Source organism: Geotrypetes seraphini, chromosome 2, assembly GCF_902459505.1.
Source record: "Geotrypetes seraphini chromosome 2, aGeoSer1.1, whole genome shotgun sequence".
In the NCBI taxonomy this organism is placed as follows: Eukaryota; Metazoa; Chordata; class Amphibia; order Gymnophiona; family Dermophiidae; genus Geotrypetes; species Geotrypetes seraphini.
In genome coordinates, this window is record NC_047085.1 from 429,642,393 (window position 1) to 429,667,085 (window position 24,693).

The following is a 24,693-nucleotide window of genomic DNA, read 5'->3' on the forward strand; positions in this document are numbered from 1 at the left end:
AGTTTGTGAGTAACCATGGGGACTATCCGAGTGCATGCTTTAAATGGAGAGGAATAATGGGTAGAAATCAAGAGCTGCTAAGTTACCCAGTTCCAGGGAAATTCTGAGCCAGTCCTGAATTTCTGCAACCCTATCCTGGTACATTGTGGGACTCAAAGTGGTGATTTCAATGGGTAGTATCAGAGACTACAAACTGAACACTGACTGAATTGGGATAGAAGTTAAAAAATAAGTCTCCCTTCTGGAGCTGGGTAACTTGGCAGCTCTGCAGCAATGGACTGAGATATTGGACAAATCATTTACACTCTATTGTTTGTGATAAAAATCAAAGATTCCAAGGATGGACTGCCCTAAAGAGTGAGATTGAAAGGTAATGTGCCCAAAATAACAATTTACAAAGTTTTACATGTGAAAAAAGGTTCATGAAAAGAAAAATCAAAATCAAATATTTCAGCCTTTTTTTTTTTTTTTTTTAATGCTTCTGCAAGTATATAGGCAGAGTGGAGGCAGTATTAGGACAGTGTTCAAATGAATTTGCCTAAATAATTTAATAATTATCAGGGTAAAACCCCTGGGCTTAAAAATTTCTCTTCATTGAACTTCTTTGTTCCAGCCCAGATTTTCAAAGAGGAACTTTATTCATATGAGACTGTCCTTACCAGATACACTTTCTAGGTCTCTTTTCTAGTGCTGTCCTGTTACTCATTCAAGCAGTGCCTAATCTACCACCTAAGAATACTCACTGGTTCTCTCCAAAGACCTTGTGCTGAGCCAGTTTCCTTCACAGCCAGTGCAGCTCAGCCCTTCCTTCCTGTGACTAGAAGCCATCCCATTGGTTGGATTCTACCACAACCTCTGCACTGGAAGGGGGGAATATTGGAATGCTGTAGTGTTTAAAAAATATCCACATTTTTTTCAATCTACTTCCCTACAATTGTCACTTGTTTCATTTATCATTCAAAGATTATAAAAATGTGTTTTCAGAAATGTCATGTTGAGTCTCTATGTTGGCCCTGTTTATCCTTTGAAGTCTCCTGCATAATTTAGCTAAATATGTTTAGAATATATTTCTCTTATTCTTTCCTCTACCACATGTGTGATGGCTCTTATTTGAGATTTTTTTATATTGTTCTTGTTTAGATTTGTTTGTCTTGAAGAATCTTAATATTCCACCTGGTAATAGCCAAGGGCATATTTGCTTTTCAGTTTGGCTATTATCACAATGCACTATCCCTAAGATGACCATACATCCCGTTTTCAATGGGACAGTCCTGTTTTCAGGGACAGCGTCCCGAACCTGTGCTCGAGGACACCAGGACGGGCGATTGATTTCCCTCCCTGCTGCGCCGTTTCAAACTCTGGGCCACCCCCGCTGCTTCTTGCCTTCTTCCCGACATCAATTTTGACGTCGGAGAGGACATTCCGGCCAAGCCAATTGCTGCCTGGCTGGCACAAACTTCCTCTCCGACGTCATAATTGCCGTCAGAAAAAGGCAAGAAGCAGCAGAGGTGGCCCAGGATTTGAATCAGCGCAGCAGAGAGGTAGACTGGCAGGCAGCGGCAGTACATGGACGGGGCGGCGGCAGGTTTGAATCCGTGTGGGGGGTGTTGAATCGCAGGGGTGGGGGGATTTGAATCCGCGGGGGGGGGTGGGGTGTGAATCAGGTACTGGAGGGAGAGAAGGAGGTAGGCAGGCAGGCAGGCTGGCTTCGGGGGAGGGACAAAGGGAAGGCATAGGAAGGAGGCACTAGGAGCACTAGGGACATGGGAAGGAGGCACTGGGAGCACTAGGGACATGGGAAGGAGGCACTGGGGGCACTAAGGACACAGGACAGGCACTGGGGGCACTATGGACATAGGAAGGAGGCACTGGGGCACTAAGGACACCAGAAGAAACACAACCTTTTCTATTTTCGGACCTCAGCTTTGGAACAAACTTCAAATCTATTTGCGTGCTGAAACCTCCCTAGAAAAATTTAAAAGTAATCTAAAAAGCTATCTTTATAAAGATGCTTATGAATCTTAGATCAGACAATCCTTTTGATTCTCCTATTTACTTTTAGATCAGGTCTCACCTTAACAATTACTCTTAGACTAAGTCTTCATAAAAAATTGTTATTCTATTTTAATTGTTTATTTTAAATCAAATGTAATTTAACCTCTAATTCTTTACGTATCTTTAATGTAATTATGGATAAAATTGCATGTATATGGTTTTAAATTTTTTTATTTGTCTCCCCCCAAATTATTATTGTTATACGCATTGAAAATACTTGATATTGCGTTTAAATCAAAATCTCAATAAACTTGAAACTTGACAGGCACTGGGGGCACTATGGACATGGGAAGGAGGCACTGGGGCACTAAGGACACAGGATAGGCACTGGGGGCACTATGGACACAGGCCAGAAGCACTGGGGAGCACTATGGACATGGGAAGGAGGCATTGGAGGCACCAAGGACACAGGACAGAGACACTGGGGGCACTAAGGACATAGTAAGGAAGGAGGGAGGGAATAGAAAGGGACAATTGTTGGGCCTGAGTGCAGAAAGAAAGAAATGAAAGAAAGGATACAAAGTCAGAAGGAAACACAACCAGAGATTCATGAAATCACCAGACAGAAAAGGTAGGAAAAATTATTTTATTTTCAATTTAGTGATCAAAACGTGTCAGTTTTAAGAATTTATATCTGCTGTCTATATTTTGCACTATATTTGTCTATTTTTCTATAGTTACTGAGATGACATTGTATATTTTAAAGTCATTTGCACCGGACTAGATGGACCTCGGTCTGATCCGGTGTAGGCGTTTCTTATGTTCTTACATCATTGAAACCCCCCCAAATATAAATGATAATTAACATTTTCTCTGCGTATAGTGTGCTTTGTAGTTTTTTTTTTAATTTTAAGGTTACCATTATGAATTAATATGAAGATATTATGTGTACATGAAAAATGAATGTAAGAAATTGGGGGTGGGATTGGGGGCGGGACTTACAATTAATAGATGTCCCCTTTTGATGAAAAAAATAAATGGTCACGTTAACTATCTTCTACCCCACCCCTTTTACTAAGCTGCGGTAGAGGTTTCTACTGTGGCCCGGAGCACTAAATGCTCCTATGCTGCTCCAACGCTCATAGAATTCCTGTGAGTGCCCAAGGCCTCTACCATAGCTTAGTAAAAGAGGGCCTATATATTTTCTTTGAGGCACTGATTTTATTTTCAAAGTTAAGAAATTGTGTTTAGCTTTAGGTGATTGATGATACAAAATGGTTTTAAAGGTACCTCAATGACAAAAGCAAATTTATACAAGCAGAATATCTAAAAATTATATAGCCACCAAAAAGATATTCATGTAATAAACCAAGACCAGAGACTCTGTAAAGCAAGTTTCCAAATTAATATGGAGAAAAGACCTCAGTGTTTCCCAGGAATACACCTGGGAAACTTCTATAACAAGTATATAGTTGCCACAGAGATATACATCCTCGGTCCAAGAAAAACTCCATTAAAGTTAAATAAGCAACATGTCAAAAAACATTAGTATAGATTTTCTTATAAAAATAGGAAGCCAACACTTATCTTATTAGTAACTTTGTGTCCTCTGGTGTTGGAAAAAGTCTCTGCAGTTGAAACTAATCTCCTAGTGCTGATATAATTGCAACGCACAGGAGAAAAATGTAGAATTCCCGACAGGCCCTGTTTCGCAATAACGCTGCATCAGGGGAATTTCTAAAAGATAAAGATACAAAAAAGAATAGTGAAATAATTTATCAGTTAAAACATTACTTATAGCAAAATTACTAATTTCATTTCATTTACATTGAAAAAAGAGCTACCGCTTCAAAGATTCTCTTCAAGAAAATGGTGACTCGGCGTCTGACATGGCTTTAAAGGGGTGCATGCTGGCGTCACCAACAGCCAAACCAATCAAAAGTCACATCTCATCTTGCATAGTAGGGAATTCAAAAAATTGCCATTAAAAAGTTTTAAAATCCCCTCCCTTACTAGATGGAAAAAGATGTTCTATAATCCAATATTGTATCTCTGCAAAAGAGTGATTCAAATCCAGGCAGTGCTGCACCATAGGTGCTTCAACCTTATTGCATGTAAGGCAGGACCTATGTTCAATTATTCTAGTTTTGAAAGGTCAAGATGTCTGTCCAATATATAACAGATTACAAGGACAACATACAGTGTAAACCACTCCACTCGTATCACAGGTAGTAGAAGATTTCAATATACAGTATATTCTCTATTGTCCATCGGATTCACAAAAGAAGTACATTCCTGAGAGACGTGGCAGATAGAATAATATCCACATCTATGATGTCCCACCAAACCACCCTGATTATTTTGTAAATCATTATATGTCAAAGCTCCTCTGCTTGTTGGACAGATAATTTCTTGTAAGTTTTTATTTCTCTGGGTGAACAAGAATTTCCTTACATTTGTATGAAATCTATCCCCTTTCAACTTTAGAGAGAGACCTCTCGTTCTCCCTACCTTGGAGAGGGTGGACAGTCTGTCTTTCTCTACTAAGTCTATTTCCTTCAGTATTTTGAATGTTTCGATCATGTCCCCTCGCAGTCTCCTCTTTTCAAGGGAGAAGAGGCCCAGCTTTTTCAATCTTTCACTGTACGGCAACTCCTCCATCCCCTTAACCATTTTAGTCTCTGGACCCTTTCGAGTAATACCATGTTCTTCTTCATGTACGGCGACCAGTGTCGGATGCAGTACTCCAGGTGAGGGCGCACCATGGCCCGGTACAGTGGCATGATAACCTTCTCTGACCTGTTCGTGATCTCCTTGATCATTCCTAGCATTCTGTTTGCCTTTTTCGCCACCACAGCACATTGTGAAGATGGCTTCATCGACTTGTCGATCAGAATTCTCAAGTCCCTTTCCAGGGCCTGTCAGGAATTCTAAGTTTTTTTCCTGTGCATTGCAATTATATCAGCACTAGGAGATTAGTTTCCACTGCAGAGATTTTTTCCAACACCAGAGGACACAAAGTTACTAATAAGATAAGTGTTGGTTTCCTATTTTTATAAGAAAAGCTATACTAATAAGTTTTTTGCTATGTTGCTTATTTAACTTTTAATGGAGTTTTTCTTGGACCAAGGATGTATTTCTCTGTGGCAACTATATACTTGTCATAGAAGTTTCCCGGGTGTGTTCCTGGGAAACACTGAGGTCTTTTCTCCGTATTAATTTGGAAACTTGCTTTACAGAGTCTCTAGTCTTGGTTTATTACATGAATAACTTTTTGGTGGCTAGATAATTTAAAGGTACCTCTCCAGATGTGTTTAACAATGGTGCCAAACACACATGCACAAAAATAAGAGCCAGAAGAGGACCCTACAAAAAACAACCCAGAAACAAAACATTAGTGATGAACAAATGACCTCTAACACCAAATAAAGTTCCAAATCTAAGGAATTTATTATTATTATTATTTTTTAAATAAAAAGATACATACTTCTGTATCATTTACAGGCTCAATTGAAAATAGAAACTCCTATGTGCATCCAGAAGACCCAACATGGCACCATGTTTTGGTGGGAATACTGCATGCCTCAGGGGTCATAAAGATCTGTAGATATGAGTCTGCTTGTGGTACAATGAAAGAATAGATGAGCCCCTATAAGGATATACTCTGTGTAGACCAGGGGTAGGCAATTCCGGTCCTCGAGAGCCGGAGCCAGGTCAGGTTTTCAGGATATCGACAATAAATATGCATGAGATAGATTTGCATCTCGAGGCAGTGCATGCAAATCCATCTCATACATATTCATTGTGGAGATCCTGAAAACCTGACCTGGCTCCGGCTCTCGAGGACCGGAATTGCCTACTCCTGGTCTAGACCATAGCTCAGTACCTAGGGCCTTGGTTTTCACTCCCAGATCTTGAGGGTTGCATATTGTTAGGATATCCATAAAGAAGAAGTATGAGAAATGTGCATTTGACCCTACCCTGTTCTACTTCTGACTCCACCCCATTCTGACCCCCCCCAGCACCGCCCTGCTCTGTCCCCCAGCCCTGCCCCCACACAAACCTCGTGTTTCCTTCCCTGAGCTCCAGGCTGCGACTAGAGGGCTTCCATGAGTGCATGGACTTCCACATGCGTGCATGCGTGTGATGTCATTACATTGATATCCACATATTTGCAGAGGCCTCCAGATTTAGCCCCGAGCTCAGGGCCTTCCAAAACCTGGACAAATTGCCAACAAATATCTTCCTACTTAGGGCCATGATGCCAATAATGCTTCACAACATTAATTCCTATCAGAACAGCTGGCCTTGGTCACACATGCAAAACACAGATAAACCCTATGCAAATACAGGACCACAAACTAAAAGTTCTAATATACACAAATGAAACCCTAAGATGCCAGGCTCTATGTATAGCACTGTACTTCAACCGCCGGTCTGCGGACCAGTGCCGGTCCACAGGGGCGGCATGTGCATCGGCCCGAGACAGTGTTCTTGAGCCGCCAGTCTGATTGATGTGGTGCTGTCTGCGGGCTGGCTCTCTCTTCCTTACTGATGCACAAAGACGCGGGCAGGAGCTCCTACGAGCGTCCTGCACCTGAACCGGAAGCCTTCTCTCTTGATGTCACAATGTCAGAGGCAAGGCTTACAGTTCAGGCGTGGGACCCATGCGTGGAGCCACTTCCCGCGTCTTTGTTCACTGCATCAGTAAGAAAGAGGGAGCCGGCCTGAAGATAACACTGGGGGAGGCATAAAATGGCCAGAAGTTAAGGTACAGCATGGAGGGAGGGAGACAATAAAGGTAGGGGGAATGGTTTTAGTTTTTAATTTAGTGATTGAATTGTGTTAATTTTGAAAATTGTGTTTTAGTAGGAATTAATGTTGAGAAGCATATGTACAGTGTGCTTTGTGTAGTTTAATTTTGTGGTTAACCATTATGTGTTAATAAGATAATATTGTGTGTATATATGAAAAATGAATGGAAAAAATAGTGTTACAATTAGTACTATTATGGGGGCGGGGTCTGGGGTGAAGATGGGTGGGATCTGGCCCACGACTTAGCTCAGTGTTCTTTAACTGCGGGTACACAAAATAATTATTTTATTTCCACCGGTCCATAGGTATCAAAAGGTTGAAGAACAATGATGTATATAGTACACCACCAGAGAAATAGAAAGAAATACATTTCTTCCAGAACAGTGCAAAATATAGACAGCAGATGTAAATTCTGAAAACTGACACATTTCAATCACTAAATTGAAAATAAAATCACTTTTCCTACCTTTGTTGTCTAGTGATTTTATTTATTTTTTTCATCTTTTCCCAGTCTCTGTGCATTGTTTTGTCTTAAAGAAGTACCCACACAAGTATTGTTAGGTTGATACTATAGAGGGCAGTAACAAAGTAAAACCATCCATTGGGTTCACCAGACTGCGTGGAGTTTGATTATCTACATTTTAATGCTACTGTTTTTCTTCACTTACTAACAGGCTCTTAGAGACTTTGGTTGTTCTCAGTCAGCACAGTGGAAATGTCTGGCTTGTGGCATAATTGGTCAACTTTTTCCAGTATCTGATGTTAAGGGTACAGGTTTTACTTCCAACTTTGAACAAACAAATATTATACCTTGTGGTAATAGACATCCTAGCCTTTCCTACCCTTTTAAACTTTCTTTTTCATTTAAAAAAATACCAGAGCCAGTTTAACTATTTGCTTTCCTTCCTCTCTTTTTCATAGTCTCATCTGATCTCTCTTCACCATTCCTTTTCGCATCTTCAGTAAACAAGGCAAGTGTGGTGGGGGGAGGCACTGACATTTAGACAGTACCCCATTTATCTTACTCATAAAGTAGCCAGGTTAGAAAGGATGGGACACAGTGGAGCTGGAACATAGGCCTTAAGTCGGTGCTGAGATAGGGTAGCAGTGGCATCAACAGACTTGAGGGGAAGTGCTGGGAATGAGGAGGAGGCCTTGACCAATAGTTGCAAGGGGGTACAGGTAATCCTAGCTCCATCCTTGCTCATCTTTTTCAGAATTTGATTCAAGTCTTATTTTTCTAGCATTTAAGCTCCAGTTTTCTAAAAAGGAAATAAATAATACAAGGTTTCCTACAATCCAGAACCTATAGAGTCAAAACAAACAAAGAAAAATCAGAACCATGGTCCAACCCATGTGGAGTTTCCCAAGGATCACCCCTATCTCCAACACTATTCAACCTATACCGTATTTTCACGCAAATAACACGCACCCGTATAAAACGCGCACACGTGTATAGCGCGCAGAAATCACGATGATAAGCACAAAAACTTTGGTATAACGCGCTCACGATTATACCGCGCATGCTGCCCGACTCTCCGTTCACCCCCCTGACTTCCGTGCTCTGCCCCGCCTCTCCGTGCGCTGTCCCGACTCTCCGTTCACCCCCCCTGACTTCCGTGCACTGCCCCGCCTCTCCGTGCGCTGTCCCGACTCTCCGTTCACCCCCCTGACTTCCGTGCACTGCCCTGACTTTCCGTGCGCTGTCCCGACTCTCCGTTCACCCCCCTGACTTCCGTGCACTGCCCCGCCTCTCCGTGCGCTGTCCCGACTCTCCGTTCACCCCCCCTGACTTCCATGCACTGCCCTGACTTTCCGTGCGCTGTCCCGACTCTCCGTTCACCCCCCCTGACTTCCGTGCACTGCCCTGACTTTCCGTGCGCTGTCCCGACTCTCCGTTCACCCCCCTGACTTCCGTGCACTGCCCTGACTTTCCGTGCGCTGTCCCGACTCTCCGTTCACCCCCCCCCCGACGTCCGATTCATCCCCCCCCCCGGCAGGACCATTCGCACCCCCACCCCGAAGGACCGCCGACTCCCCGACAATATCGGGCCAGGAGGGAGCCCAAACCCTCCTGGCCACGGCGACCCCCTACCCCCACCCCGCACTACATTACGGGCAGGAGGGATCCCAGGCCCTCCTGCCCTCGACGCAAACCCCCCTCCCCCCCAACGACCGCCCCCCCCAAGAACCTCCGACCGCTCCCCCAGCCGACCCGCGACCCCCCCTGGCGACCCCCACGACCCCCCCACCCCCCTTCCCCGTACCTTTGGTAGTTGGGCCAGAAGGGAGCCCAAACCCTCCTGGCCACGGCGACCCCCTAACCCCACCCCGCACCACATTACGGGCAGGAGGGATCCCAGGCCCTCCTGCCCTCGACGCAAACCCCCCCCCCCCCCAACGACCGCCCCCCCCCAAGAACCTCCGACCGCTCCCCCAGCCGACCCGCGACCCCCCTGGCGACCCCCACGACCCCCCCACCCCCCTTCCCCGTACCTTTGGTAGTTGGCCGGACAGACGGGAGCCAAACCCGCCTGTCCGGCAGGCAGCCAACGAAGGAATGAGGCCGGATTGGCCCATCCGTCCTAAAGCTCCGCCTACTGGTGGGGCCTAAGGCGCGTGGGCCAATCAGAATAGGCCCTGGGGCCTTAGGTCCCACCTGGGGGCGCGGCCTGAGGCACATGGGCCCAACCCGACCATGTGCCTCAGGCCACGCCCCCAGGTGGGACCTAAGGCTCCAGGGCCTATTCTGATTGGCCCACGCGCCTTAGGCCCCACCAGTAGGCGGAGCTTTAGGACGGATGGGCCAATCCGGCCTCATTCCTTCGTTGGCTGCCTGCCGGACAGGCGGGTTTGGCTCCCGTCTGTCCGGCCAACTTCCAAAGGTACGGGGAAGGGGGGTGGGGGGGTCGTGGGGGTCGGCCAGGGGGGTCGCGGGTCGGCTGGGGGGGGGCGGTCGGAGGTTCTTGGGGGGGGGACGGTCGTTGGGGGGGAGGGGGGTTTGCGTCGAGGGCAGGAGGGCCTGGGATCCCTCCTGCCCGTAATGTAGTGCGGGGTGGGGGGAGGGGGTCGCCGTGGCCAGGAGGGTTTGGGCTCCCTTCTGGCCCGATATTGTCGGGAAGTCGGCGGTCCTTCGGGGTGGGGGTGCGAGTGGTCCTGCCGGGGGGGGGGGATGTATCGGACGTCGGGGAGTCGGCCGGGCAAGAGGGCTTGGGCTCCCTCTTGCTCCGATCGTGGATGCGGGTGCGGGTGGGAGCGCGTGCGAGTGGTCGTTCGGGGTGGGGGTGCGAGTGGTCCTGCTGGGGGGGTGAATCGGGCGTCGGGCGGGGTGGGAACTATGTTTTAAAACTTTCGTATACCGCGCTCACGCATATAACGCGCGAGGGGTATGCGCGGTAGGTAAAAACGCGTATAACGCGCGCGTTATATGCGTGAAAATACGGTACATTGCCTCCCTAAGCTCCTACCTAGACAAACTAGGCATTACCTCCTACAGCTACGCAGATGACATCACCATACTCCTCCCCTTCAACCAACCTGAGCCCACCATGATAGGCATAATACACAAAACAATGGAAAAAGTAGCAACATGGATGAAAACACAAACTAAAACTTAATCCTGACAAAACAAACTTCATCCTCCTAGAAAACAGCAAAACCCCAACATTGACTAACCTAGAAATAAACTCGGTCTCATACCACATTCAATCCACACTAAAACTACTCGGAGTACTGATAGACAGAGGTTGTACCATGCAACCACAAATCAACAAAACAATAAAAGCATCATTCGCAACCATGAGAAACCTAAGACAAGTAAGAAAATTCTTCTACAGGAAACAATTCCAACTAGTGGTTCAGTCACTAATACTAGGCCTAATCGACTACTGCAACATACTATATCTTCCCTGCCCAGCAACCACGATAAACAACTACAAACAATACAAAACACAGCCCTAAGACTTATCTACTCACTGAAGAAACATGACCACATCACAGAAACATACCACAAATCACATTGGCTCCCAATACAAGCCAGAGTACACTTCAAATTCCACTGCCTTCTTTTCAAAGCTATAAATGGAGACAGCCCCACCTACTGGAACAATCGACTAACCCAATCCACATCAACCAGACATAGGAGAACCCGCACTATATTCACACACACCCCAACCAAAAATGTCAAAAGAAGAAAAATGTATGATGACCTATTGGCCACTAGAGCAGCGAGACTAGATCAACAGCTCGCCAATCTGCTGTCTACGACCACAGTCTACAAAACCTTCAAAAAAGAAACAAAAACCCTACTCTTCAAAAAAAACATAAAACCAATATAACAGAACCAAAAGGGCTCTGAACTCCTCCAGCAATTACCAAATACTCCTTAACAAATTATAAAATGCTCAAACTATTCCTTAAGTACCTCTTAATATCCTAACATGTTCTTCTCATTGTTATAACAACTCTTATGTAATCCGCCTTGAACCGCAAGGTAAAGGCAGAATAGAACTCACTAATGTAATGTAATGTATTTAGAGTGATGAATGATCTGGAACAAAAGAAAAACTTTAGGATAGAGAAAATATTTAGAGGATTTGATATTTCTGGACTTTTCTTACTTCTAAATGACATTCCTGTAGAGAGCATTATCTTACACTGACACCTAGTGGCACCAGTAGAACTTGACATTGTTACCAATATTCTGTAAATCATATCTCAGTCACAGAGCCTGGTTTCAGGATATTCCCAATGCATGAAATACATTGGCATATACTAGTCATTTTTGCCTATCTATTTCAGACATTCAGAAATCCAGAGGAACAAAACCAGGTTGAGAAACATGGCTATACAGCTTTGAGTTTTAACCTTTTCCTCTTTGTAGATGATACCAAAATCTGCAATAGAATATACACCCTAGATGGTGTGAATAACATGAAAAAAGACCTAGCAAAGCTTGAAGAATGTTCTGAAATTTGACAGCTAAAATTTAATGCATTTGGACAGCAAAAACCTGAGGAAACAGTACAGTTTAGGGGGTGAAGAACTTATGTGCACGACAGAAGAGCAGGACTTGGGTGTGATTGTATGTAGATGATCTTAAGGTGGCCAAACAGGTTGAAAAGGTGATAGTGAAAGCTAGAAGGATGCTAAGATGAATAGGGAGAGTTATGGCCAGTAGGAAAAAGGAGGTATTGATGCCCTGTATAAGACTCTGGTGAGACCTCATTTAGAATATTATGTACAATTCTGGAAACCGCACCTTCAAAAAGATATAAAAAGAATGGAGTTGGTCCAGAGGAACGCTACTAAAATGGTGCATGGTTTTGTCATAAGGCATATGAGGACAGACTTACAGATCTCAATCCGTATACTTTGGTGTCAGGTCAAAAGCGCGCCGGGACAAAGGCGCGCGCAGACAATTGAGCGCAGCACGGAGGCGCGCGCCGAAGAAAATTACTGTTTTTAGGGGCTCTGATGGGGGTGTGTGGGGGGAACCCCCCACTTTACTTAATACAGATCGCGCCGTGTTGTGGGGGCGTTGTGGGGAGATTGGGGGGTTGTAACCCTCCACATTTTACTGAAAACTTTACTTTTTCCCTGTTTTTAGGGAAAAAGTTAAGTTTCCACTAAAATGTGGGGGGTTACAACCCCCCAAACCCCCACAACGCCGCCGCAATCTGTATTAAGTAAAGTGGGGGGCTCCCCAACAAAAACCCCCATCGGAGCCCCTAAAAACATTAATTTTCTTTGGCGCGCGCCTCCGTCTTACGCTCAGTTGTCGGCGCGCACCTTTGTCTTCCGCGATTATGTCTATGAACCGTATACTTTGGAGGAAAGGCGGGAGAGGGGAGATATGATAGAGACGTTTAAATATAAATGTGCATGAGTCGAGTATTTTTCATTTGAAAGGAAATTCTGCAATGAGAGGTCATAGGATGAAGTTAAGAGGTGATAGACTCAAGAGTAATCTGAAAAGAGTGGTAGATCCATGGAATAGTCTCCCAGAAGAGGTGATGGAGACAGAGATTGACTGAATTCAAAAGGACCTGGGATAGGCACGTGGGACCTCTCAGAGAGAGAAATAGATAATGGTTACTTCGGATGGGCAGACTAGATGGGCCATTTGGCCTTTATCTGCCATCATGTTTCTATGAAAGGAAGGTCTGAAATGAGAGGGCATAGGATGAAGTTAAGAGGTGATAGACCAGGGCTAGGCAATTCCAGTCCTCGAGAGCCGGAGACAGGTCAGGTTTTCAGGATATCCACAATAAATATGCATGAGATAGATTTGCATCTCAAGGAGGCAGTGCATGCAAATCCATCTCGTACATATTGTGGATTTCCTGAAAATCTGACCTGGCTCCGGCTCTCGAGGACCAGAATTGCCTACCCCTGTGATAGACTCAGGAATAATCTAAGGAAATACTTTTGTACAGAAAGGGTAGTAGATGCATGGAACAGTCTCCCAGAAGAAGTAGTGGAGACAAAGACTGTGCCTGAATTTAAGAAAGCATGGGATAGGCACGTGGGATCTGGCCTCAGAATCAATAAAATCATAAACAACAAACGACTACAGCGAGTTCAAAATGCAAAGAAGCCCATGATCCAATCTCTCCACATTGATATCGTCCCACTGGCTGCCCATAACCAAATGCTGCAGTTTCAAAGGCCTAGTGTTGGCATATAACTCTCTCTACAACATGACACCCAAATACTTCTCAGACAAACTTCCTCTCTACAGTAATCCCCAAAGAGAACGCTACGCTCCCAAGATGAAATATACTCTATCCATTTCCAGACAGCCTGGAAACAATCCTATTCCCATTTCTTACCATATCTCTGGAACAGCCTACCTCCTCATATCAGAGTTCTTAAAGGACTTCTTAACTTTAGAAAAGCTGTAAAAGCCTTTCTTTTTGCCTAGTTACTCCCTCAATCCTTCACCAGCATCAGTAAGTAATCCTATATGAAGATATATTGCAACACACTGTATGTAAACCCTATATTGTAACACTGTGAATGTAAACTGTAACCCATTCTGAGCTCTTTGGGGAGATGGGATATAAATAGAATTAAATAAAACCATTATTAAGCAGACTTAAAATTCTAACACAATATGTCAAAGAAGGGGAATTTCAAAGAATTCTATGGGATGAGATCCATGGGTTAGAAAATTTTCCCTAGCCAGAGCAGCTAAATATAATCACATTGTTGTATTATACAGCAATTGATAGCCACTCTTGAACTTACCATTCTTTGAAGAATTTTAGGGTCAGGGAGAAACTTGATAAATGTTTTAATTTTTTAAGTTGTCCCTTTCCAAATCAGTTGCACAAATAGTAAGGGCAAACTACAGAAGCAGTTGAGGCTCACTTATCTTGAGCCTATTTTCAAAGAGGAACTGGGCAGATAGTTTGCCTTTGAAAATTGGCTAAAGGTACTATATATGAATATAAAAGTATCTGTGTACTTTGAACTATGCAGGTTAGTGAAAACTTCCTCTTATGTTTGACTTTCCTGGTTGCACAACCACACAGGGATTTCTACTGTGATCAGCCTATAAATCTTAGGAAACTTACTAGTAGATAAAGGCCCACAGTTTGTTAACTATTGCAAAACTAGCATGTATAACTTTTTCTGTTTTCATGTTTAACCCTCAACAGGGCACGTTAAGAAATTTACGTTAAAGGGCACCTGGGGTCCGCGTAAACCCCCAGCACCATAAAGTCATATTACAGCTTAAATAAATTGAATGTAAATAATTATTGAGGTTAAATGCCATAAGATCTTGAAACAGACAAGGAACAAGCAGTTTATAAATTTGAAAAATTTATTTAAATCATACTTTTCTGACTGAATTTAACTTTAATAATTAACTTTAAAACGTCAACATAATATTCAGCTTCAATGTTTATATTTCAGTTTCAGATGCAATTGTCACACAATACTTACGATGTGCTATGCTCATTGCAAACATTATGATTGCATGCTATGCATATCTGTTTCACTTTTCTGTCCTGCGTTCTACTGCAGATATAACGTCGCTTTTTCTTTGGCAGCTCCAACTGGCATTTTTCAGCAGGATTTGACTGACAGTAACTAAGCCTGATCATAGACTGCTTTGCTCCCTTCTGCAGCGACTGTGGACATTGAAGCCTCTCCTGTATATGATCAGCAATTAACTGGCATCCTAATTGCACCAGAAATGACCTTCTTATAACATTCATGGTTCAAAAGGAAAACTGGACTTTCAAAAATAGATTCCAAAATGGCCTCGCTTGGCCCATGTCCCTCCTGGTCCATTCAAATGTTTGACACCAGGGACTGCTTACAACTCCCAGTACTATATTCAACTGGTTCCCAAAAATGTTTTCACACAGTTTCTATTCAAAATTGGCAGCGTCAGACTGGATCTTGCCTCTGAGCTCTTCTGACTGCAGAACTCAGGGCAGAAGGGACCTCCTCCCACAGTGACCGTTGGTTGTGGTCCCTCCCCAACAGGACCCACAATCCAATCAAAAAGAAACCAAAAAGGAAAAAAATATCAAAAAATCACTGCCAGAGCTGTGTAGTGCAAACTGCCACAGCCTAGCAAAACTCAGGTTTTTTCCAAAAGAAACTTGCCAAAACCTTCACTTGGTAATAAGGCTCTAAAGTAAACTTCCCAAACTTAAGTTTACTGGGGCAGCCAGCCTCTTTACTTCTCCAGCAAACTAGCAAACCGTTTTAATTTCAAAGTTTGCTACAGTGGTACCTCGGTTTACAAGTGCACTGGTTTGCGAGTGTTTTGCAAGACGAGCAAAACATTTGCAAAATCGGCACCTCGGAAACCGAGCACACCTCGATTTGCGAGCGCCCCCCCCCCCGTGAACCGGCACCCCCCCGCCGCCATCGGGCACCCCCCCCCCGCCGCCATCGGAAACCCCCCCGCCGCCATCGGGTACCCCCCTGCCGTGATCGGGCACCCCCCGCCGCCATCAGGGCACCCCCATGCCGCAACCTGAAGTCCCCCAGAGCCCTCTTCTTACTTTAATGTAGCACCGGCATGTTGGCCTCCTCTTCTGTGCTAGCCTTGAACATGTGCGCATGCTCAAGGCCTGCGAGTTCACGTTCTCAGAATCTCGGAGAGAGCGAGACCAGAAGGCTTTGAGCATGCGCAAATGCTCAAAGCCAGTCCAGCCCGGCCCATCCCAGAAGAGGGAGGATCTCCGACGCACTGCCCAGCCCAGGCCGCGCCAGAAGAGGGAGGATCTTCGGGCACCAGCACTGGTGCCCAGTCGGGGTAAAGGATGTCATTGCCGTGCTCGGGGGGTGGGGGGATGTAGGATCGCGGTGGAGGGGGGGCAACGCAAGCGGGGGGGGAGGATGCCGGTTTGCAGCGGGTATGCCAGATCGCGGGGAGGGGTATGGAGCAGCATCAGTTGCCTCAAGGGGGGGGGGAGAATGGAGCAGCGCCAGTAGCCTCAGGGGAGGGGAGGAGGTGGAACCAATTAAAGCGAATTTACCTTACTTCCTATGGGGAAACTTGCTTTGATATACGAGCAATTTGGTTTACGAGCATGCTTCCTGAACGAATTATGCTCGTAAACCAAGGTTCCACTGTAATAAGATATTGTGTGTACATGATAAATGAATGGAAGAAATTGGGGACGGGCTGGGGTGGGTCTAGAGCGGGATTAGGGCGGGACTGAATAGATGTCCCGTTTTGATGAAAAAAAAAAATGGTCACGTTAGGTATGCTGCTTCGAGTCCTAGGAACTGGTCTTCCTTTGATATACTGTTTCCTCTCCAGCTTGGGTTGGTTCAGAGACTGCCTCCTTTCTGAGCACTGCTGCTGGCCCTTATAAGCCTCAGGATAATGAGCTGCAGGTATTGCTTGTTCCTGGCTAAAATGGAGACTAGAATGTTCTTGGTGTTGCCTTGAACTGGGTCCCCCATGAATGTTATGAGTTGCCTTGTAAACATTCCCCCTAGGAACTATTCCTAGGACTACTAGTTCCACCTGCACATTGTTACCCCAGGCACAAGCGTTTTCTTACTACCCTTCTTAGTCATATGGTCTACCCTGTGACAGTATTTGTAACTGATCTACCTGTACTAGCTGCCCATTGTAACTTCCTGGGTAATTGACCCAACCTCTTGTAATGTAATCTGACCTTGAACTGAATAGGTAAAGGCAGAATAGAAAACCTGATTAACTTAATGTAGCATGTATATAACCACCACGAATGAAGTGGGATTATAAATTGTTTGTAGTTCAAATGTATTATACTGAATTGTTATGAACATTAAAGGAAGGGTTAGGAAGCAATTTGTTTGTAGAAATATGAATTGTTTATAGAATTTCTACTTTCTTTCTATTTATACTCAGCTTTATGTAATGGGTGTCTTGAATATTTATCTATATGTGTTTTCATGAATTATTTATTCATTTATAGGAGTTTTCATGAATTTTGAACACAACAAATATCTTGGAAGTTTCTCTCATGTATGCTTTCTTTATGCACTTTCTTATGCAAACACTGATATTTATCTGCTCACGATTTTTATGAATTTTTTGGTAACTTTTTTCTAGGCATTTTATAGCTATTTTATGTGATATACAAACTCTAGGGCACTTTTTAGGGGTTCATTTATACTTTTCTATACTATTGTGTATCCTAATCAATTGTATTAGTTTACATTCACAGCACTAGCACTTTAGATTGGAATTGTTATAGATAACAGATAGGGTAGATTCTAGGGAGTATATAGAACGTAATTTTAACCAAATAATTTTTCTCCCCGGAATGAATGTTTGACCTTGAACTTATCCAATATTTGACTTGCATAGTTTGTACTTTCAGGACTAAATGATGTATGAGGCAGCGCTCATTTAGACTTATGTCTGGTGCTGGTCACCTGTGAGTTGCTACCTGAGCTCAAAAATCTCACATTTATATCTCAAGAGCTCTGATGTCTTTTTAATCACAGCATTTGGAATAGGTTCTTATTCCCGCAAGGCCTAACATTCTCTACGAGGATCAAAACAGTTAGCCAATTATATAATATTTTACATAACCACCACATATATTCTTTTATTCTGCTGGAGTAAAAAATATTTTTGAACTCTATGACCTGTTTTCTTGTTCTTCCTTTTGTCTGTAAGTCCTTCAGCATATGTGCTTGTTCTGTAACCATGGAATCCTTCTTTACTATTAATATATGGCACTATTAGGTTAACTAGATATAGAAATTATCCGAGTGGCTATACAAATAGCCGGACCAACTTCATCCACTCAATATAATAAACCCCGGCTATATATCACATCCCCATATTAATAACAGGATGGTTATGAAAGAATATTTTGATACTCAATCCTCAGAGGGAAATTGTACCCGTTGGCTCAAGTGTATGAATACACTGAACCCACTCTTCACGGGATCTCATGGGATCAAAATATATCATATTATGCAAAATATTTATTAAATTTTTCTATATTCAATATGAACTTGTACTTAACTTATAAAGTTCGTTCTTTCTTTTTTTTGAACTTATTTAAAATAGGAGCGCCTCCACCAACATGACAAGAACAAGAAAACAGGTCATAGAGTTCAAAAATATTTTGTGACTATTAGGTTAACAGCACTGTGTGCATTTCACGTTATTTTTAATTCAGTACATCCTAGAACTTCTGTAAACAACCTCCAGCCAATTAAGCTGAGCAAACAATATTAGTATGATATACACACAAATCTTGACACTTTTTAACTATCAGCAGTTTTAGTTTTCCAATTATTTTAAAATATTACATTTTCTACCTTCCATAAGATTAGGAAGCTGGCAGTAGTTTTAGGCATACTCTAGCAAAGCATGCCAGCATTCAGATGCTGAAAGAGCCTGGGAGTTCTTGCTTTTGCAAATGTTACAAAGCTTTTCATATTAGTATGATATGGAGAAGGGATGGAAATTCCATGCCTAAGTGATGCACAATAACTTATTCTTTACAGCTGCATATTACAGTATATGAGTCCTACACAAGAAGCAGGTACCAGCTGAGGAATAGGGTTGGGGGGGAAGCCAAAAATGCAAGATAAACTGTACTGCAGTTGGAGGAAAGGAGCATCAACCCAGGACATTAGAGGAGTAAAACAGACCTGGATTTGCAAGAGGGGCAGGACAGTGATCTACTACTACTTATCACTTATAGCACTGAAAGGCATAGGCAGCACTGTACATTTTGACATTTATAGATAGTTCCTATTCAGAAGAGCTTACAATCTAACTTGGACAGACAGACATAATATATAGGGTAGGGAATGCAGAACCCAAGGTGAGAAAAGTTAGGAGTAAAAAGCACTCTCAAAGAGGTAGGCTTATAACTAGGCCTTGAACACTGCAAGAGACTGAGCCCACTGTAAAGATTCGGGCAGCTTGTTCCAAGCATATGGCGCAGCAAGGTAGAAGGGGCAGAGTCTGGAGTTGGCAGTAGAAGAAAAGGGCAGAAATATCTAAGAAAAAGAACAATTTAAATTAAATCACAGGGATAGATAAATGAAGTTAGATAGTAAGGAGTAATGTGAGTATAGCAGCTCTCCCGGAATATGAGTTGTGCAGCCGAATTCTGGATGGATTGGAGGGGAGCAAGATGGCTAAGTGGAAGGCCTTAAAGTAGTAAGTTGTAGTGGTCTAAGCATGAGGGCATGGTAAGGGTTTTGGTAGTGTGCTCAGAGAAGAAGGGTTGGATTTTGATAATATTATAGAGGAAGAAGCAGCAGGTTTTAGTGATATGTTGTATCTGGGCGGTGAAGGAGAGAGAAGAGTCAAAGATGACCCCGAGATTACGAGCAGAAAAAATAGGAAGGATGAGAGTGTTGTCCACAGAGATGGAGAATGAGGGAAGCAGAGAGGTGGGTTTAGGCGGGAAGATAAGCAGCTATGTTTTAGCCATATTCAATTTTAGATGGCCTTGTTGAAAAAATTCCTATGAGAGTTAGAGCATTTAGAGTTCCATGTCATGGTAGAAACCTCTACTACGGCTTTGTAAAAGAGGGCCTAAATCAGAGCTGACCAAAAATCCACTGGATATTCAAAGTCAGTCACCAGAAACAACTCAGCATTGAATATCCAGGTTGAGAACTCACATCAGGCGAACAGAGGGCTGCTCAGCGTCAGCTAAATATCGGGCCCAGTGTGTTTACAGAATCCTTACAAGTTGCTCTTTCCGATGGATTGCAAAGAAATGTATATTGGTACTAGATCCTTGGTATGTGTCACATTAGGATAAAAACTTGTATTGAAAAATCTTGCACTGTAACAATGTCAAATTGTAACCTTAAACTGTATATTAGGCATATTGGTATTACTGTACTATAACTATGCAAATTGTAATCCATTAACTGTAACCGTTCTGAGCTCATTGGGGAGAATGGGATAGAAAGCAAAATTGTTTTTCCTGGGTCCATTGGAGGAGATATCCTCTTACCTCTAAACCTCCCTAAAGAAATTATCAACTTAGAAATCGGGTTTATGGCTTCTTTCTGGATGTCTATCCCAATTATGCAAACTTTCAGTAGAAACAATGATGAGACTAGCCTCCTTTGATGAAGATCTAGGAAAAATAGGAAAATTGAAAAATATTAAATTGTTAGATAAAAAATATTCTCAAGTGCAGTCTCCATTACAGTATTACCCTTTTACAAGAGCTTTGTAACAGGGTTCCTAAGTTTTCATCTGAAAATTCATTTTAAATTAGGCCCTCAAAAGTTATGCATAAGGAAATGTGGTAGAGAGGTTCTGAAAGCCAAATTTAGGCTCTTAGGTAGGAAGCTAAAATCCAGAACCTCCATTTTCAGAAGTGCTCCCCATTCCACATGTAGGACCCAAGAGACAGGCAGAGCTCCAGAATCTTAATGTGTGGATAAGGCCTAGGTGCAGGGAGAAGGGGGTTTAGATTTGTTAGGAACTGGGCAACAGGAAGGGGAAGCCTATTCCACAACAATGGGCTCTACCTTAACGAGGATGGAACCAGGCAGCTGGTGACAATATTTAACAGGGAGATAGAGCAGCTTTAAAACTGGAAACTGGGAAAAGGCCGACAATCGCTCAAAAGAACCTGAGTCACTGAGTCTGTTACTCATTCTGTATCCATAGTGAAAAAGCTTAACCAGTCACCTTGCCCTTGAGCTGATCACCACATGGGAATCTCCCAGCCACGATCAGTTTAGTGGCCACGGCAGGGATCCTGTACCCCCCCTTCCCCACAAAGATGGTGAGCAGGAGAGATGTCCAGTCCCTCCTGCCGGGACCCCCAAAGACATCCCCCCACCCGCGAATGTCAGCGGCAGGATGAGTGCCCAATTCCTCCTGCTGCAACCCCCCAAAGACATCCCCCAGCAGGAGGGATGCCCAGTTCTCTTGCTGGGACCTCCAAAGACATCCCCATACCCGTGAATGTCAGCAGCAGGAGGAGTGGCCAATTGCTCCTGCCGCCACTCCCTAAAGACATCCCCCAGCAGGAGGGATGCCCAATCCCTCCTGCTGGGATCCCCAAAGACATGCCCCGGGGGGGAGGGGGGGAGGTTGCCACCAGGATGGACTGGGCATATCTCCTGCTGATGATATTTGTGGGGGGTTGGGGGGATTTCAGCAGGAGGGACTGGGCATCCCTTCAGCGGTTGGGGGGATGTCTTTGGGGTCCCAGTAGGAGGGACTGGGCATCCCTCCTGTTCGCCGTATTCGCGGGGGGTATGGGTTCCCTGCTGCAGGTACTAAACTGATTGTGGCAGGGAGATTGCCACAATCAGTTCAGCAGCAACGCGATTCTTTAACCAGCACCTGGTTAAATGGGTACCAGTTAGAAAGTTGTGGTGGTTAGGTTGCTTAGGGTGATTTTGTATAGGCCGTCCATGTGCGATTCTCAAAAGCTGCTTAGGCAGCTTCTGAGACCAGGCACCCTATACAAAATCCGAGCCACAGAGTTCAGTACATTCATTCGTTATATAGTTAGTTCAAATATTTCATAGTCCATCCTGCTTGCCTGTTCATTGGATAGAGTAATGGCAGTTCACAACCTATCAGGTTCTTCCTTTGTTACTTCCATTCTCTCTGCCCTGTTTACTTCTCCCGTTACTCTCCAACCCTATTTACAATTACCCATATTTGGGCACTTACTCTTCCTCTCACATGCTCACCCCTTGTGCTGCGTCCTTAGACTGGTCACCCAATCAAAAGCCCTTTTGGTTAATTGTGCTGAGACATCAGATTCTATGGTTAAGAATTGCCGCTGCTGGGTCAGACCCCAGCAGTCCACTCATGCGGCAGCCCTCTGGTCAAAGACCAGTGCCCTAACTGAGACTAGCCCTACCTGCGTACGTTCTGGTTCAGTAGGAACTTGTCTAACTTTGTCTTAAATCCCTGGAGGGTGTTTTTCCCTTTGACAGACTTCGGAAGAGCATTCCAGTTTTCTACCACTCTCTGGATGAAGAAGAACTTCCTTACATTTGTACAGAATCTATCCCCTATCAACTTTAGAGAGAGCCCTCTCGTTCTCCCTACCTTGGAGAGGGTGAACAACCTGCCCTTATCTACTAAGTCTATTCCCTTCAGTACCTTGAATGTTTCGGTCATGTCCCATCTCAATCTCCTCTGTTCGAGGGAGAAGAGGCCCAGTTTCTCTAATCTTTCGCTGTACGTCAGCTCCTACAACCCCTTAACCAACTTAGTCGCTCTTCTCTGGACCCTTTCGAGTAGTACCATGTCCTTCTTCATGTACGGCGACCAGTGCTGGATGCAGTACTCCAGGTGAGGGCACACCATGGCCCGGTACAGCGCATGATAACCTTCTCCAATCTGTTCGTGATCCCCTTCTTTATCATTCCTAGTATTTTGTTTGCCCTTTTTGCCGCCGCCGCACATTGCATGGACGGCTTCATTGACTTGTCGATCAGAACTCCCAAGTCCCTTTCCTGGGAGGTCTCTCCAAGTACCGCTCCGGACATCCTGTATTCGTGCATGAGATTTTTGTTACCGACATGCATCACTTTACACTTATCCACGTTGAACTTCATCTGCCATGTCGATGCCCATTCCTCGAGCCTGATTATGTCACTTTGCAGATCTTCGCAATCCCCCTGTGTCTTCACTACTCTGAATAACTTCATATCGTCCGCAAATTTAATCATCTCGCTCGTCGTACCTATGTCCAGATCGTCCAAGCACCGAGCCCTGCAGCATTCCACTGGTGATGCTCTTCCAGTCTGAGTATTGTCCATTTACACCCACTCTCTGTTTCCTATGCTCCAGCCAGTTTTTAATCCACGTGAGAATTTCACCCTCAATTCCATGGCTTGCAATTTTCCGAAGTAGTCGTTCATGCGGAACCTTGTTTAACACTTTCTGAAAGTCCAGATATACAATGTCGACCGGGTCGCCCTTATCTATCTGCCTGTTTACTCCCTCGAAGAAGTGCAGCAAGTTTGTCAAACAAGATCTGCCCCCTCCCTTATCCTGATTCAGCAACAATTCTTACTGCTATATACAAACAGTGGTTTGATAGGGTATTACACTCTGCAACAATTAACATTCCTTATCACAAACAAATCAGTAATTCACCTTATGTTAATTCTTATTTCATTTCTCACAACTTATTTTCATCCTCCCAGCAAAAAAACTGGCACATCACTGACGCTGAAACCGTGGATTGAAGACAAAGTTTTATTTTATTTTTCTTTCCAGCTTATGATTTATCTTTAATCTTATCTATTGTTTTGCCTTTTGTCTTTGTTTTGTTCTATTTCTATCATTTAAATTTCTCCAGAATTCTACTGTTCAACGGCTCCCCCTTCTGCTTCTATTCCTTTCTCTCCTCTCTTCTACCTTCCAAAGTATTTAGATCAATGCTGTCTTGTTAAAATGTTTATTTTATTTTTATTTTTCCTCTAACTCTACTTTTCACTTCTCTATTACCCTCCAGGTACTTTAGTTAGATTGTGAGCCTTCGGGACAGTAAGGGAATTTTTCAAGTACCTTTCTTATTTCTAATCTTAATGTATATTTTCTGTAAACCGCTTAGAACCTAACGGATGTAGCGGTATATAAGAAATAAATTACATTACATTACATTAATGTATATTTTCTGTAAACCGCTTAGAACCTAACGGATGTAGCGGTATATAAGAAATAAATTACATTACATTACATTACATCAACAATATTTGCTAACTTTGAGTTTTTCAGTGTTACAGCCCTCCTGTATGTGTGGTACGTCCTTCCAGGGCATGTTGCCAGTAGATGACTGGAAAGAGCGGTTGCAAGAAGTGTGGTCTGTGAGGCAATGACAGCCAGCACTATCTGTTTACTTCCTCATTGAACAGTGTGTCTGTAAAGGTGATGTTGAAAGGTTAAGCTTTTTCACTATGGATACAGAATGGGTAACAGCCTCAGTGACTCAGGCCTTCAGAGATGCAAAAGAAGGTGGCATTCTCTTGTTTGTTGTCAGTAGGAGTGGCACACGGTGGAAGAGTAGCCCTGTGGTCAGCATTCTAGCCTTGACAGCCAGCAATTGGGGGTTGAAATCCCAGCTGCTCACAGAACACAGTCTGGTATTTTTCTTGCTTCTATAAAAGATTGTCTGAATTCAAGAAAGCATGGGAGAGGCGCCTGGGGTCTCTTAGGGAGAGGAGGAGATAGTGGATGCTGCAGATGGGCAGACTGGAAGGGTCATTTTGCCTTTATCTGACATCTTGTTTCTATAATAGCTAGTGGTAGTAGGGAGTGTGTGAAGGTCACAGCTTGCAGACTCTAGAACAGTAAACTGAGCCATCATGTCTAAGGAAATATAGTATTTCTTTATAGAAAGGCTCCTAGTGGAGAAGACAAGAAACATATCCAAATTCAGGAAA

At 43.9% G+C, this 24,693-nt stretch overlaps 1 protein-coding gene and 1 long non-coding RNA gene across 7 annotated transcripts in view; one reads left to right on the top strand and one right to left on the bottom strand.

Moving 5' to 3' along the window:
* LOC117354205 overlaps positions 1-24,693 on the top strand; it is a 187,597-nt gene that overhangs the window by 96,012 nt on the left and 66,892 nt on the right. The gene's annotated exons all lie outside the window — the stretch shown is intronic.
* STEAP1 (STEAP family member 1) overlaps positions 1-24,693 on the bottom strand; it is a 185,690-nt gene that overhangs the window by 81,864 nt on the left and 79,133 nt on the right. For 3 of the 6 annotated variants that reach the window (XM_033931259.1, XM_033931263.1, XM_033931257.1), the window contains exon 3: positions 20,277-20,402. The exons of 1 other annotated variant lie outside the window; for it this stretch is intronic. The gene's annotated coding sequence lies outside the window, so the exon portion shown is untranslated. Of the gene's footprint in view, positions 1-743; positions 1,354-20,276; positions 20,403-24,693 lie in introns of those variants that run through there. 2 more of the 6 variants (XM_033931264.1, XM_033931260.1) reach the window with 1 other exon arrangement.